This window comes from Octodon degus, unplaced genomic scaffold, assembly GCF_000260255.1.
Source record: "Octodon degus isolate 3935 unplaced genomic scaffold, OctDeg1.0 scaffold00086, whole genome shotgun sequence".
Lineage (NCBI taxonomy): Eukaryota > Metazoa > Chordata > Mammalia > Rodentia > Octodontidae > Octodon > Octodon degus.
This window is the reverse complement of record NW_004524662.1, coordinates 4,117,469-4,128,980: the sequence shown is the minus strand read 5'-3', so window position 1 is coordinate 4,128,980 and position 11,512 is coordinate 4,117,469. Positions and strand designations below refer to the sequence as shown.

Below are 11,512 nucleotides of genomic sequence, written 5' to 3'. Positions count from 1 at the left end.
GTAAAGCCATGCTGTTATGTTGAGCTGTAGGGGACTCAGGTCAACAATTTCTGACATTGCCAGTCAAGCGGAAGACCCAGTACTATTATGGGCTACTGGACTCTTTTAGAATATTTTGCTGAGTTAACACACCTATAATATTCAAATAACAGAACTTAACCAAAAAAAAAAAGGGATACAGATGCATGTCCATTTTGTATCTGTGTATTCAAAATGGTTAGGATAGATATATAGTTACATTCTCTTAATGAATAGAAGGATTTGTTCTAATGGTGTTTGTAAATAGTATATCATGTCCGCATCTTGTACAGCAATTAACCACTAGGAAGAATGTATGCAATGTGTTAATTATTGAAACTGTCCTACCAATTTTGTTTGAAACTGTCTCATTGCTATTTTGTTTCTCAATAAAATTATGGAAAAAAATTTATTTTTTGGTAAAGGGTCTTGCTACATAGCTCAGACTCCTAGTGATCCTCCTATCTCAGCCTCCCCAGTGCTGGGATTACAGGCATGCACCACCATACTTGGTTTCAGGGGCCCACATGACGTGCCTGGGGTTCTGGGGCAGGTGTAGCATGTGGTACTGGGGATCAAACTAGGGACCTTGCATTTGCCAGGTAGGTGAGTAGATGGTGAGGCTACCTTTCTAGCCCAAGAGGTTATAATATTTGATTGACCAAAGCAACACAAAGAATGATGAACACCACAGCAGTGACAAACAAGGGGACAACTCAATCCTGAGCATATTCAAACAATACAAAGTAAAGAGCAGGCTTATATATGTTGTAGAAAACCAAAGAAGAGCTAAAATAATGGGAAAACTTGCTCTGGAGGGGCTTATTTCACTTGATGAGATGATGCAAGAGAATTAAAATTTCATTATTCTAGAGTCCAGCATGTCTTTGTCCATCTGGGCTACATCACAAAATGCCGTAAGTTCAGGAGCTTGTGAAGAACAGTTTGTCTCTCATGGTTCTGGAGGCTGGGATGAGGTGCCAGCAGATTCAGAGTCCAGCGAGGACCTACATTCTGGCCCACAGTAGTTCTTCTGGCCGTGTCCTCACCGGCTAGGAGGGACAAAGCAGCTCCTTGGGGTGTGCTCCTTAAGAGCCCTGAGCCCTTCTGAGGGCCTCACCCTTGTCACTGTCACCTTCCAAAGGCTCTACCTGCTAACACCCTCACCTTAGGGTTTCAATGCATGCATGTAGGGATGTGGTAGGGTGGGCACCTGCACTCATCCTATAATAAAGCATCAAAAGAGTATCTGGGAATACTACTTTGTCTTTTTACAAAGACTTAAGAAAATGAGTGCATCTTTAAGTACTCTCCAAATATCAAATTTTCACCACATTTTTAGGCTAAGTGACTATTTACAGCAGGCTAAAAAATTCTTTCTCTTCTTTTGTATCAGACACACATTCACAAAAGCAGAAAGAGAAATTAGTTGAGCCAGAATATACCCATTATTTATATATAGTTATTAAAAAATTCCTTTTATATTTGTGAGTTGAACCCTCAGAATGTACTAAGAAAATAATCCGAAAGAGCCTTATATAGTGCTGCTTTTGAAAGCCTTCTTAAAACTCCTCCCTCAGTTACTTCAAAATGTCCATGTGGTCATTTCACCTCTTCAGAGTGAAAAATAGTATTTCTGTTCTAACTGATTTGCTTTGCTTCATTTATTTGTCCAATTTCTTAGTATAATGGGCCACATAATATAAGTGTAGGATTTCAACTTTTGTGAAAATGCAGTAATTATTTGAGTTAGCTCTGGTAGGTCAAGGCAAACTAAAAGAAGATATTTTTCCCCAGTGGTGAACCTTTATCTGTTGCTTTGATTGATCAGGAATTGTCACTTCCAATATGCTCTAAATCTTTTTTTGAAGCATTACATTTGACATCGTTCACCTTGTAGGACGCTCCTATGAAGGGATTCCGCTCACAATAATTCCAGCCAGTCTACTCATCCACCTTTCTATCTAGCTATTATTGGTCTATGCTGTATCTTTAGTTTTTCTAAGATGTCTTCTTAGATGCCTGAAAGACTTTGCATCTACAATAATAGTCTTTGATCTTACTCCAACTTCTTCCTTTCCCTCCCCTTATTTCCCTGCTCTTCCCTTTCCTTTCTTCTCTTCTTTTGAGATACCAGAAAATGAACCCTGGGCCTTTACATTGAGCTGTGTCCTCAGCTTTTTCTTATTTTCTATTTAGAGACAAAGTCTAGCTAAATTGCCCAGGATAAGCTTGAATACGATCCTCTTGCCTCAGCCTTCTGATTATCCAGGGTTATAGCTGTGTTCCAGCATGTCTGGATAAGGTAGAGTTTACTTTTCTTGTGTGTGTTGCTGGGGCCAGAGGCCAGGGTTCCATGTGTACTAGCCAAGACTAGGCATGTGCTCTGCCACCGAGTTATGCCAGGCTCAGTGTGTTCTTTCATCTGTGTTGGAAAATACCTCTTTCCCACAATGCTGGAAGAAAATGCTACTCCGGTAGGAAGTGTATTTCTTGGTCCTCCTTCCTATAGGAACCTACAGAACGAAGGTGTGGGAATTTTATAATTACATCCATTGTTCGCTTCATTGCCATTTTCCACATTGCTAACGTTGGCGGGATACTCACAGAACTTGTGATAGCATGAGGCTTTCTTTCTTTTTCTTTTTTCCATAATTTTATTGAGAAACAAAATAGCAATGAGACAGTTTCAAACCAAATTGGTAGGACAGTTTCAATAATTAACACATTGCATACATTCTTTCTAGTGGTTAATTGCTGTACAAGATGCGGACATGATATCCTATTTACAAACACCATTAGAACAAATCCCTCTATTCATTAAGAGAATGTAACTATATATCTATCCTAACCATTTTGAATACACAGATACAAAATGGACAATCATCTGTATCCCCTTTTTTGTTTAGTTCTGTCATTTGAATATTGAAAAATTTTTTTTTTTTTTTCTTTTTGGTGGAACCGGGGATTGAACTCAGGTCCTTGCGCTTGCCAGGGAAGTGCTTATTCCACTGAGCCATCTCCCCGGCCCCAAATGTTTGTTTTTTCTTTTTTTTTTTTGGTGGGTGTCATTTGAATATTATAGGTGTGTTAACTCAGCAAAATATTCTAAAAGAGTCCAGTAGTCCATAATAGTATTGGGTCTTCCGCTTCACTGGCAATGTCAGAAATTGTTGACCTGAGTCCCCTACAGCTCAACATAACAGCATGGCTTTACTTCTGATAGTTCATTTTTATACTTTTCTGCTGGATGGTTAAGACCAAGATAAGGAAAGACCTATGCAACAAGAGTTGTAGCTTTTGGGTCTGATAAGGTCAGTGAAATCCCCTCAGGATTTATCCTGAGATTCTGTACCTCAGATTGTAGATCCTTCGTCAGTGTCAGCCATGTGGATGAGTCACAGCCAATGCTTGGCCAATATGCTCTGCGTGAAGAGGCTTTCTTTCTTAGAAAGCAACCTTATAGGAAAAAGGGCAAGTCATTTTATTCAAACTCAATAGTTTAATTAATTAATTAATGAGGCATGGTCTTTCTACGCAGTGCAGGCCGACCTTGAACTCTTTATGTAGCCCAGGATGGCCTCAAACTCCCCACAATCTTCCTGCCTCAGCCTCCTAAGTGCTGGGATTACAGACGTGTGCTACCACGCCCAGCAGCTTTATTACTTTTGTTTTATAATTCTATAAAAGGTTTCACTTTCTTAACCTAAGAGTGAGATAGGACAGGAGAAAGTAGTCATTTCCTGCTGTGGTCAGTGAGGAGAGTCTCTGTTTCAGTCTGCTAGGCTTCTGCTGGGGCTGTTGTTCGTGTTTTATTTTGTTTCGTTGGTGTTTTTGAGATAGGGTTTCACTATGCAGCTGAAGCGAGCATCACACTGCGGTGATCCTCCTGCCTGACTCTGTGGTGCTGGGATTATAGGTGTGCACCAACATGCCTGACCTCATTTTAGTTATTTATTTATCTACCTATGTAACTAGTGATCATATATATGATATATTTCCTGCCTCCCGCCCAGTTCTGGGAATTGAACCCAGGATCTTTGCATTGACTAATATCACCAGCCCTTTTTTTTTGAAACCCAGGATTGAACTCAGACACTTGCACTTGCCAGGGAAGCACTTATTCCACTGAGCCATCTCCCTGGCCCTGCCAGCCCTTTTTATATCTTTTTTTTTTTCTGAGATTGGTTTTCACCAAGTCACTAAATTTCCAGTGCTGGGTTGGAACTTACAATCTTCTGCTTCAGCCTTTCCGAGTGCTGGGATGACAAGCATACTCAATCATGCCTGACATCTATTATCATCTATCTATCTATCTATCTATCTATCTATCTATCTATCATCATCTATCTATCTCTCTATATCTATCATCTATCTATCTATCTATCTATCTATCTATCTATCTACCTATCTATCTATCTAATCAGGCATGCATATATATATATACATATATATAATTTTTATTTTTAAATTTTTTTCAAGACAGGCGACATCGTGTAATTCAGGCTGGCCTTGAGCTCACTACGTAGCCAGGCTGGCCTCGATTCTCACAGTGCTCCTCCTGTCCCAGCACCCCAAGTGCTGGGCTTACAGGTGTGCATCACAGCGCCCAGCTATTATATTTTCTATTAATAATGATAATGCCTTTCATTGAGTTTCTACACTGGATCACAACTTCCCATGTATAGTATTATCTTTTTAATAACAAGGACACAGCAGCTCAGAGGATAAGTAAGCCACTTGATGTAACAGCGAGCAAACTGCCAGGACAGGCTTTGGGTTTGGCTCTGCCTAGCTTCAAAGCCTTGCAAGCTCACTTGTGCCCTCTGCATCAGCCTTCCATTCCATACCGTCTGCTCACTGGAAGTGTGTGCCTTCATCTTGGGCTTGGGCTCGTTTTCAGGTGATGATGTGGCTTGTGGAGAAGAGGCTCAGGTTCTCAGGTCACTCAGGTCTTGCGGTGTACTCGTACTCGCTAGCCACTGTTCCAGGGAGAGGCCCCAGGGTCCTGCTTGCAGGTATGTAAAAATGATGTAGATTCACACCTCAGGCCCTGTCAGGTCAGCCTCCACACGGATTGCTCTCGGTTTGGAAATAAAGGGCAGCAGCATCTTCTGGGCCCGGTCTAATTTGACTGCCAAGATTTCCTGCATGCAGTTCAGCTGCCTTAGGAAGCATAAAATTTTGTTTCACTGAATTTCCTTGAGTCACTTATTGAATACTTACTATGAGCAAATCTCAAACTAACTGAATAAACAATCACCTCTCTCAGTGAGAGAGAGAATATGTGCACTTAGTGCAACGCGGAGCTGGGGAAGGCTGCACAAGTGTGAAGCAGTAGAGTGGTGCCTGTGATGCCTCATGAAACCTCAGGCCATGACCTAAGCATATCTGGGAAGCCCCTTGGTTGGGATGAGATCTTATCTAGGCGCCTTAGCTACAAGACAGACCACTCTGGAGTCCGTGCTTGAAGCAACCTGTGACCTTCTGGTAGGGGAGCCAGAAGAGGTGGCAAGAGGGAAAAGTGGAAAGAAGGTGAAGGAAATGAAGCCGAGCTTCAACATCCATGGGGGATGTATGATACCTTGTATCTTCTGATATTTTAAACTCTGGAACTACTATCATACTTCTTTGCAAGCTTTTCTAATGACATTTTTGAAAAATGTCCTAGAAGCTCAGCTTCCTTGTTGAACTTATCTAGTGTTGGGAACTTTTGTACAACCTAAGGCAAATTTTTGTTAGACAGTTCCAATTTCTAAGGAGGAAAAAAAAGAATAAAACAATATTTCTTCTTAACATCCAAACAAAATAAATAAATAAACAAAGGAAGCAGGCAACTTGAGAGGAACTGGAAGCATAGATAACAATAGTTTTTATTTCCATTAGCCCTCACAGCTAAGGTTTCTAAAGTACTTTACAAAATATTATGCCTCACAATCTCTTTATGAGGGAGGCAAGTGTTATTATCTCCATGTAAAGGCGGGGAAAAGAAGGAACAGAGGTTTGCTTCTTTTATGCCAAGTGAGACCAAATATTTTGTGGAGTATTTGAAATGAGACTTGAAAATTGAGAAGCAAGGAGAGAGGAGGCTGAAGAATTTGTAATTGAGGGGCATAATTTCACACCACCTGAGTGTCGAGCGACGTTAATATAGTGAATCTTCATTTCCAGTGAAGTGGAAAGAAAGCCTTGAATTGCTTCAATGCCCCACATTGTGCAAATAGCAATTTCAGCTTCAGAAAACCCTCCACTCACAGTAAAGTTGTTCAGTGAAAATGGTCACGATGAGGACTTCACACATAATTGTCCAAGATATGTTCATAGTTGCACCCTACACACACACACACACACACACACGCGCGCGTGCGCACACACACACACACACACATACGCACATGCATGCATGCACACACATATACATGCACGAACACAGGCCTTCTCAGTTAAATATTAAATATTTATGGGGCTCTGTGCAGACTCTTGAAACACACTAATGGATAGCTATTATGTTTTGGTGCCACTGTTTTATTTGTTCACACATTTCTTTTTCATCCACTACTTTTCTACATGTGGCTTTCTGTGATCTCTGTCATTTGGAAATTTTGGTTAGTGGGTTCTGCCCAAGGATGATAGATGCAATAGCTTTACAGGAAATAGCTACTTCAGAGATAGTTTATTTGTTAAAAAATGAACACACAGGGGCCGGCGAGATAGCTCAGCAGTCTAAAGTGCCTGCTTAGGCAAGCTTAGGCAAGCTTAGGCAAGCGCAGGGACCACAGTTTGATCCCTGGCACCACATGCCATGCCAGCCCTGCCCCTCCCCAGCAGACTGAGCCAGACACACACACACACACACACACACACACACACACAAAACAAAAACAAAAAACCCCCAACAAACCTACAAATATAAGTACATATGGATTTTCTCTAAGTCCTAGCATTCCCAGTGAAAAAGGTGGCACATATAATTACTACAAATCATTTATAGATAGGGCTGTAAGAATATGGTGTGGTGTATTGACAACTAGTGGTCAACTTGTAAGACCCCGTTGAACTGAATTAGCATGGTGCTGGGTGTGCAAGGCCTACGTGAGGATTGCTGCCAACAGCACAAAAGCAGAACTTGAAAGGAAAGTGGTGCACTGTTCAGAAGCTTGTACCTACAGAAGCTCATCATGCTGGTTTTCCTGATATGAATTCAGCTGTTCTCATCAGTGGGGGAGTTCAGGACCATGTTGCTGCGGATGGCTGTGGTTCTTTTCAGCGGAGCTCTGGTCTTTACCTTGAGCATTTCTTTCTGGCTCCAGTGCAGATCCCTCAGCCTGCTAGCACAGATCCTTTATCCCGCTGGCACAGACTCTCTGGCTTCCACCACTGACCTTTGGGCTTTCCCAGCACAGGTCTTTGATACAGACTTGTACAAGATGCTCTGGGTTCTAGGCCTATAGTTGGACTCTTGGAGGACATTGCCATGGTCTCGAGGTCTTCAACTGGACTCTAGGTCCTGCAAGACATTGCTGTGGCTCTGTTGTGTGGACAGATCTTCTACACTCTTCTGCATTTGACTCTTTGGGTGAATACTACAAAATAAGCCCATAAATTATACATCCTATATTAATTCCTTGATTACAACATTTGTCAATTTTTAATTTTGGGTTTTTTTGGTACTGGAAATTGAACTCAGGGCCTTGAGCTTGTCAGGCAGATTTGTGTCACTGAACCATAGCCCTGCTCAAATTTTAAATTTTAAATTTTTATTTTTTAAAGAGAGTACGAAGTAGTATTAAAACAGAAAAATTACATATGATGCAGAATTTCACTGAACAAATTAGTATGATTTTCACAGTGTTTGTTGTATTGCATAGTGTTGTCTTCCAATTAATTGTTTATATTCAAATTTAAATTTTAATATTGAAAAGCATTACCAAGAACAATTGAATGAGTATATATGAAACAGGAAGAGTATTTTGAAGAGGGGTTCATATAGTTTTTGTTGTAATAACTTTTTAAATTTCAATGTTCACTGGATTATCCTGGACTCTAATAACCCTCCTACTTCACCTTCTCAAGTAGATGGTACTACAGGCATGAGCCCCATGCCTAGCTGTGTACATAGGTGTATGTTTAGGTGAATAAAAACTTTCCTTGATTTAATGAGAGAGATAATATGTTCAACTAGTATAAACAAAAAGCTGGTACAATGGTGAGCTGAATATAAACCCTGTATATGGGTTCAAGGATTGATTTATCTATTCATCATAAAGGGGTTGATTCAGCACATATATATATATGTATTCTCTCCCACTCTCTGTCTCTCTTTCTCTCTCTTGAGGTTTTTGTGGTGTAACTGTTGAACCTAGAGCCTTTATAATGAGTTCTACCCCCACCCTGTTTTCTGTTTTTTAGTGGAGTATTTGAAAATTGAAATATTTAGAAAATTAGGTTGTATATCAATAAGTTGTTAGAATGAAAATTACTGATCTGGACACCAAATTAGGTTTTTTTAAACAGTGAAAATGAGTTTAATGTTAATGAATATACTGTATAGCCCTTGTTTTCACTAACTAGCACTCTAATGCTTATTTCATCAAATATTTGAGGTAACATTGCTGCCTTTATTGTTAAACAAATTGTAAAGGGTAATCACAGTTAATCTTTTTTGGGGTGCAAATCAATGCCTTAATCATTTGCCAATAGAAATTATCAAGGTGCATCAGCTGTCTTTTTACTATATTTTGAGGTTATAATGTATTATTTAAGGATATATATATATATATATATTCTTAGTTACTTTTTACTCATTGCTGGAACAAATACCCGACCCTCAAGATGTGGGAAGGAAAGGTTTATTTAGCTCACAGTTACTGGAGGGTTCAGTCCATATTCCGCTGGCTCCAAGGCAAATGACAGCAGTTCATGGTGGCAGAAAAAAATGAAGAGCTGAGGAGGGGCAGCAGCTGCAGCGTCCATCAAGCCTCTCTCTTCCTTCTACGCTGACTGGGAAGACCGGTGCTTCACGGCGAAGATTGGAGCTCCTCCAAAGTGGCGCAACTGCAAAGGTCAAGCTCCTCTGAAGACGGGGAGTTCTCCTCCCAAACGGGGAAGGGCGGCAGGAAGTCTTTTTGAATTTCTGGGCTCTGCCCACTTACAGGGCTAGGCCTCCATGCTGAGAACTGCGGAGCTGATTCAGCCAAGTTTACACAATGTATCGGCACACACACACACACACACACACACACACACACACACACATAAATTTAGGGCTGTGGACATAGCTCAGCAGTCTAAGCACCCAGCAGTCTAAGTTCACAAGCAGGCAAGTGCAAGGACCTGAGTTCGATCTCTGGTGCCACATGCTGTGCCGGTCCCAGAACCTGGACACCCTGTGTCAGCCTAGAAACATAGGAGCCTGAGACAGGAGGATCACTACGAGTCTAAACTGCATAGTGAAACCCTGTAACTAATAAATAAATAAATAAATTCAAAAGAATAAAAATAAATAAAGGTTTGTAATTGTTTTTGAGACAAGGTCTTGCTATGTAGCCCAGGCCGGCCTTGAAGTCTTGATGCTCTTCCTGCCTCAGGAGCTCAAGTATGGGGATAACAGGAGTGTTCCAGTGCCACACACAGCTTTTAAAGAACTATAATCAAATATAGCTATAAGTCCTTTTTTTAGTAATTGCTTTGGCAGAGAGTTAAGCCATGGTGCTCTCAGACATCAAGCGTATGTAACAGACTAACTTGTCTCATGCATCTGGAATGGCACCAATTATAAGTCAAGAAATTTTCTGTCACATGCATCACAGCTCTGATGCGGAATCTTGACTGACAATGTTAAATTTCTCACGGTTTAGTCTTCTTTGCATTTGTACCCTCTTAAAAACCTCCCCTACTCCACAAAGTATAAACAACAAATATGCTTTTGGGGAAATCTGCCTCATTGGAAAATACATGAAGCCTTTCAGCTAGGAACCCTAGTTATGAGTCTCACACCAGGCAAAGGTTTACTGGTGGCATATAGCTTTGATAAACAGGAGCAGTCATGCAAGCTTTCTACTTACCCCTATAAGGTCCACAGAGAAATAAAAGGGAAAGAAAACGGAGCCAACATGGGGACTTTGAATCCTTGCCTCTCACAGTAATGCTGTTCTGTTTAATAATTATTTCCAGCACTGACAAACTATTTAATGTCTTCCCCTAAGCGTGATTGGTATTTAAACAATAGAAAATAAAAACACACAAAAAAGTTATAATTGATCTCATGAGATACCATGTTTTTAATTTTTTTTTAAAAAAAAGATAATTTACCAATAAGAAAAATGAAGGCTAGAAAAGAAAATGGTTTAATGTTATAGATGTTTCTTCTAGGCTTTGTACCAGTTCCTCCTGGGTTTTGATTCATTATTGAATAGAGAAACTTAACAGTACTCTATTAGTACTATGATTCAGATCTCACATGTTCCCCAAATGTCTCATGATCTTGGGGGAGGGTGCTTTGGAAAGTGACAGTCCTGGGGTGCTGCAGCCGCCTGGGCTGCTAGGTGCAGCCTGGTTGCAAGAGTGGGTCACTACAGGTACAACCTGAAGGCTGAATTCTCGCTCCTGACTTCTCTCTTCTCTCTGCCTTCTGGTTGCCAGGCGGTGAGCGCCTCTTCCTCTGCCAACCTGTGTCTTCCCTGGAGTCAACCAGCCATGGGCTGAAGCCATGAGCCCACATCCACCTTGCTTCCTGTAAGCTACAGTTGTTGGATATGTTATCCCAGCCACATGAAAGCTGAGTAACATAATTAGTAAGGATGATACTTTTAGTAAGTGACAACATTTTTTCTATTTATCCCATCTCTGCTTTTCTGCAGTAGCTTCTCCCAACTTACCTTTTCTTGGACTATGTGGATTTGGGGCTACAGACACTAATTTAAATGGCTTCCAAGTAAAACACTGCACATAGATTCTCCCAGTAAGGTGACTTATTCCCTGTGATTTATTCCCTGGAGATTATGGCTCTTTTTTTTTTTTCTCCGAATGCCTTCAGGGCAGGTTTGGCTGGCTTGAGTTGTGAGGATCAAACCACAGCAACCTTAGCCTGACTGCTTTGTCGAAGCAGCCTATGGCTCAATTTTGAAATCTGGGTTTATTTGAAACATTTCTAGCAATATAACTAGAGAATCAAGGAAACAAACATCAGTTCAGGCTGAGCCTTGTTGAAATTAAGATATAGGAACACCAAGAAGAAATAGAAGGTTGTTTGTCTCTCTTTCTGAAAATATACTTTGCAAGTATACTAAATTTGCTAGCTTGCCTAGTGCCTCTTTCAGTTTTCCCAAAATTAATAAATAGCTTTAGGTAAATGTCACTCATGGAGGTAAGCTATAGATTTCAAAGGCCATCATATGAATATAAAATAAACAGCATCAACAAATTTATCTATTTTATGTATATATGACAGGTAATAAATATTTTGTTCATTTATCTTAAATACAGAACAACTATT

General features: G+C 40.5%; 1 pseudogene across 1 annotated transcript in view; it reads left to right on the top strand.

The window, feature by feature from the left end:
- The window catches only part of LOC101580513, a 4,414-nt pseudogene extending 2,428 nt beyond the window's left edge, over positions 1-1,986 (top strand). Inside the window, exon 2 of the transcript XR_001117204.1 lies at positions 1,890-1,986. The product of XR_001117204.1 is annotated as a basic leucine zipper and W2 domain-containing protein 1 pseudogene (transcript). The remainder of the gene's footprint in view (positions 1-1,889) is intronic.
- Positions 1,987-11,512: the final 9,526 nt, after the last annotated feature.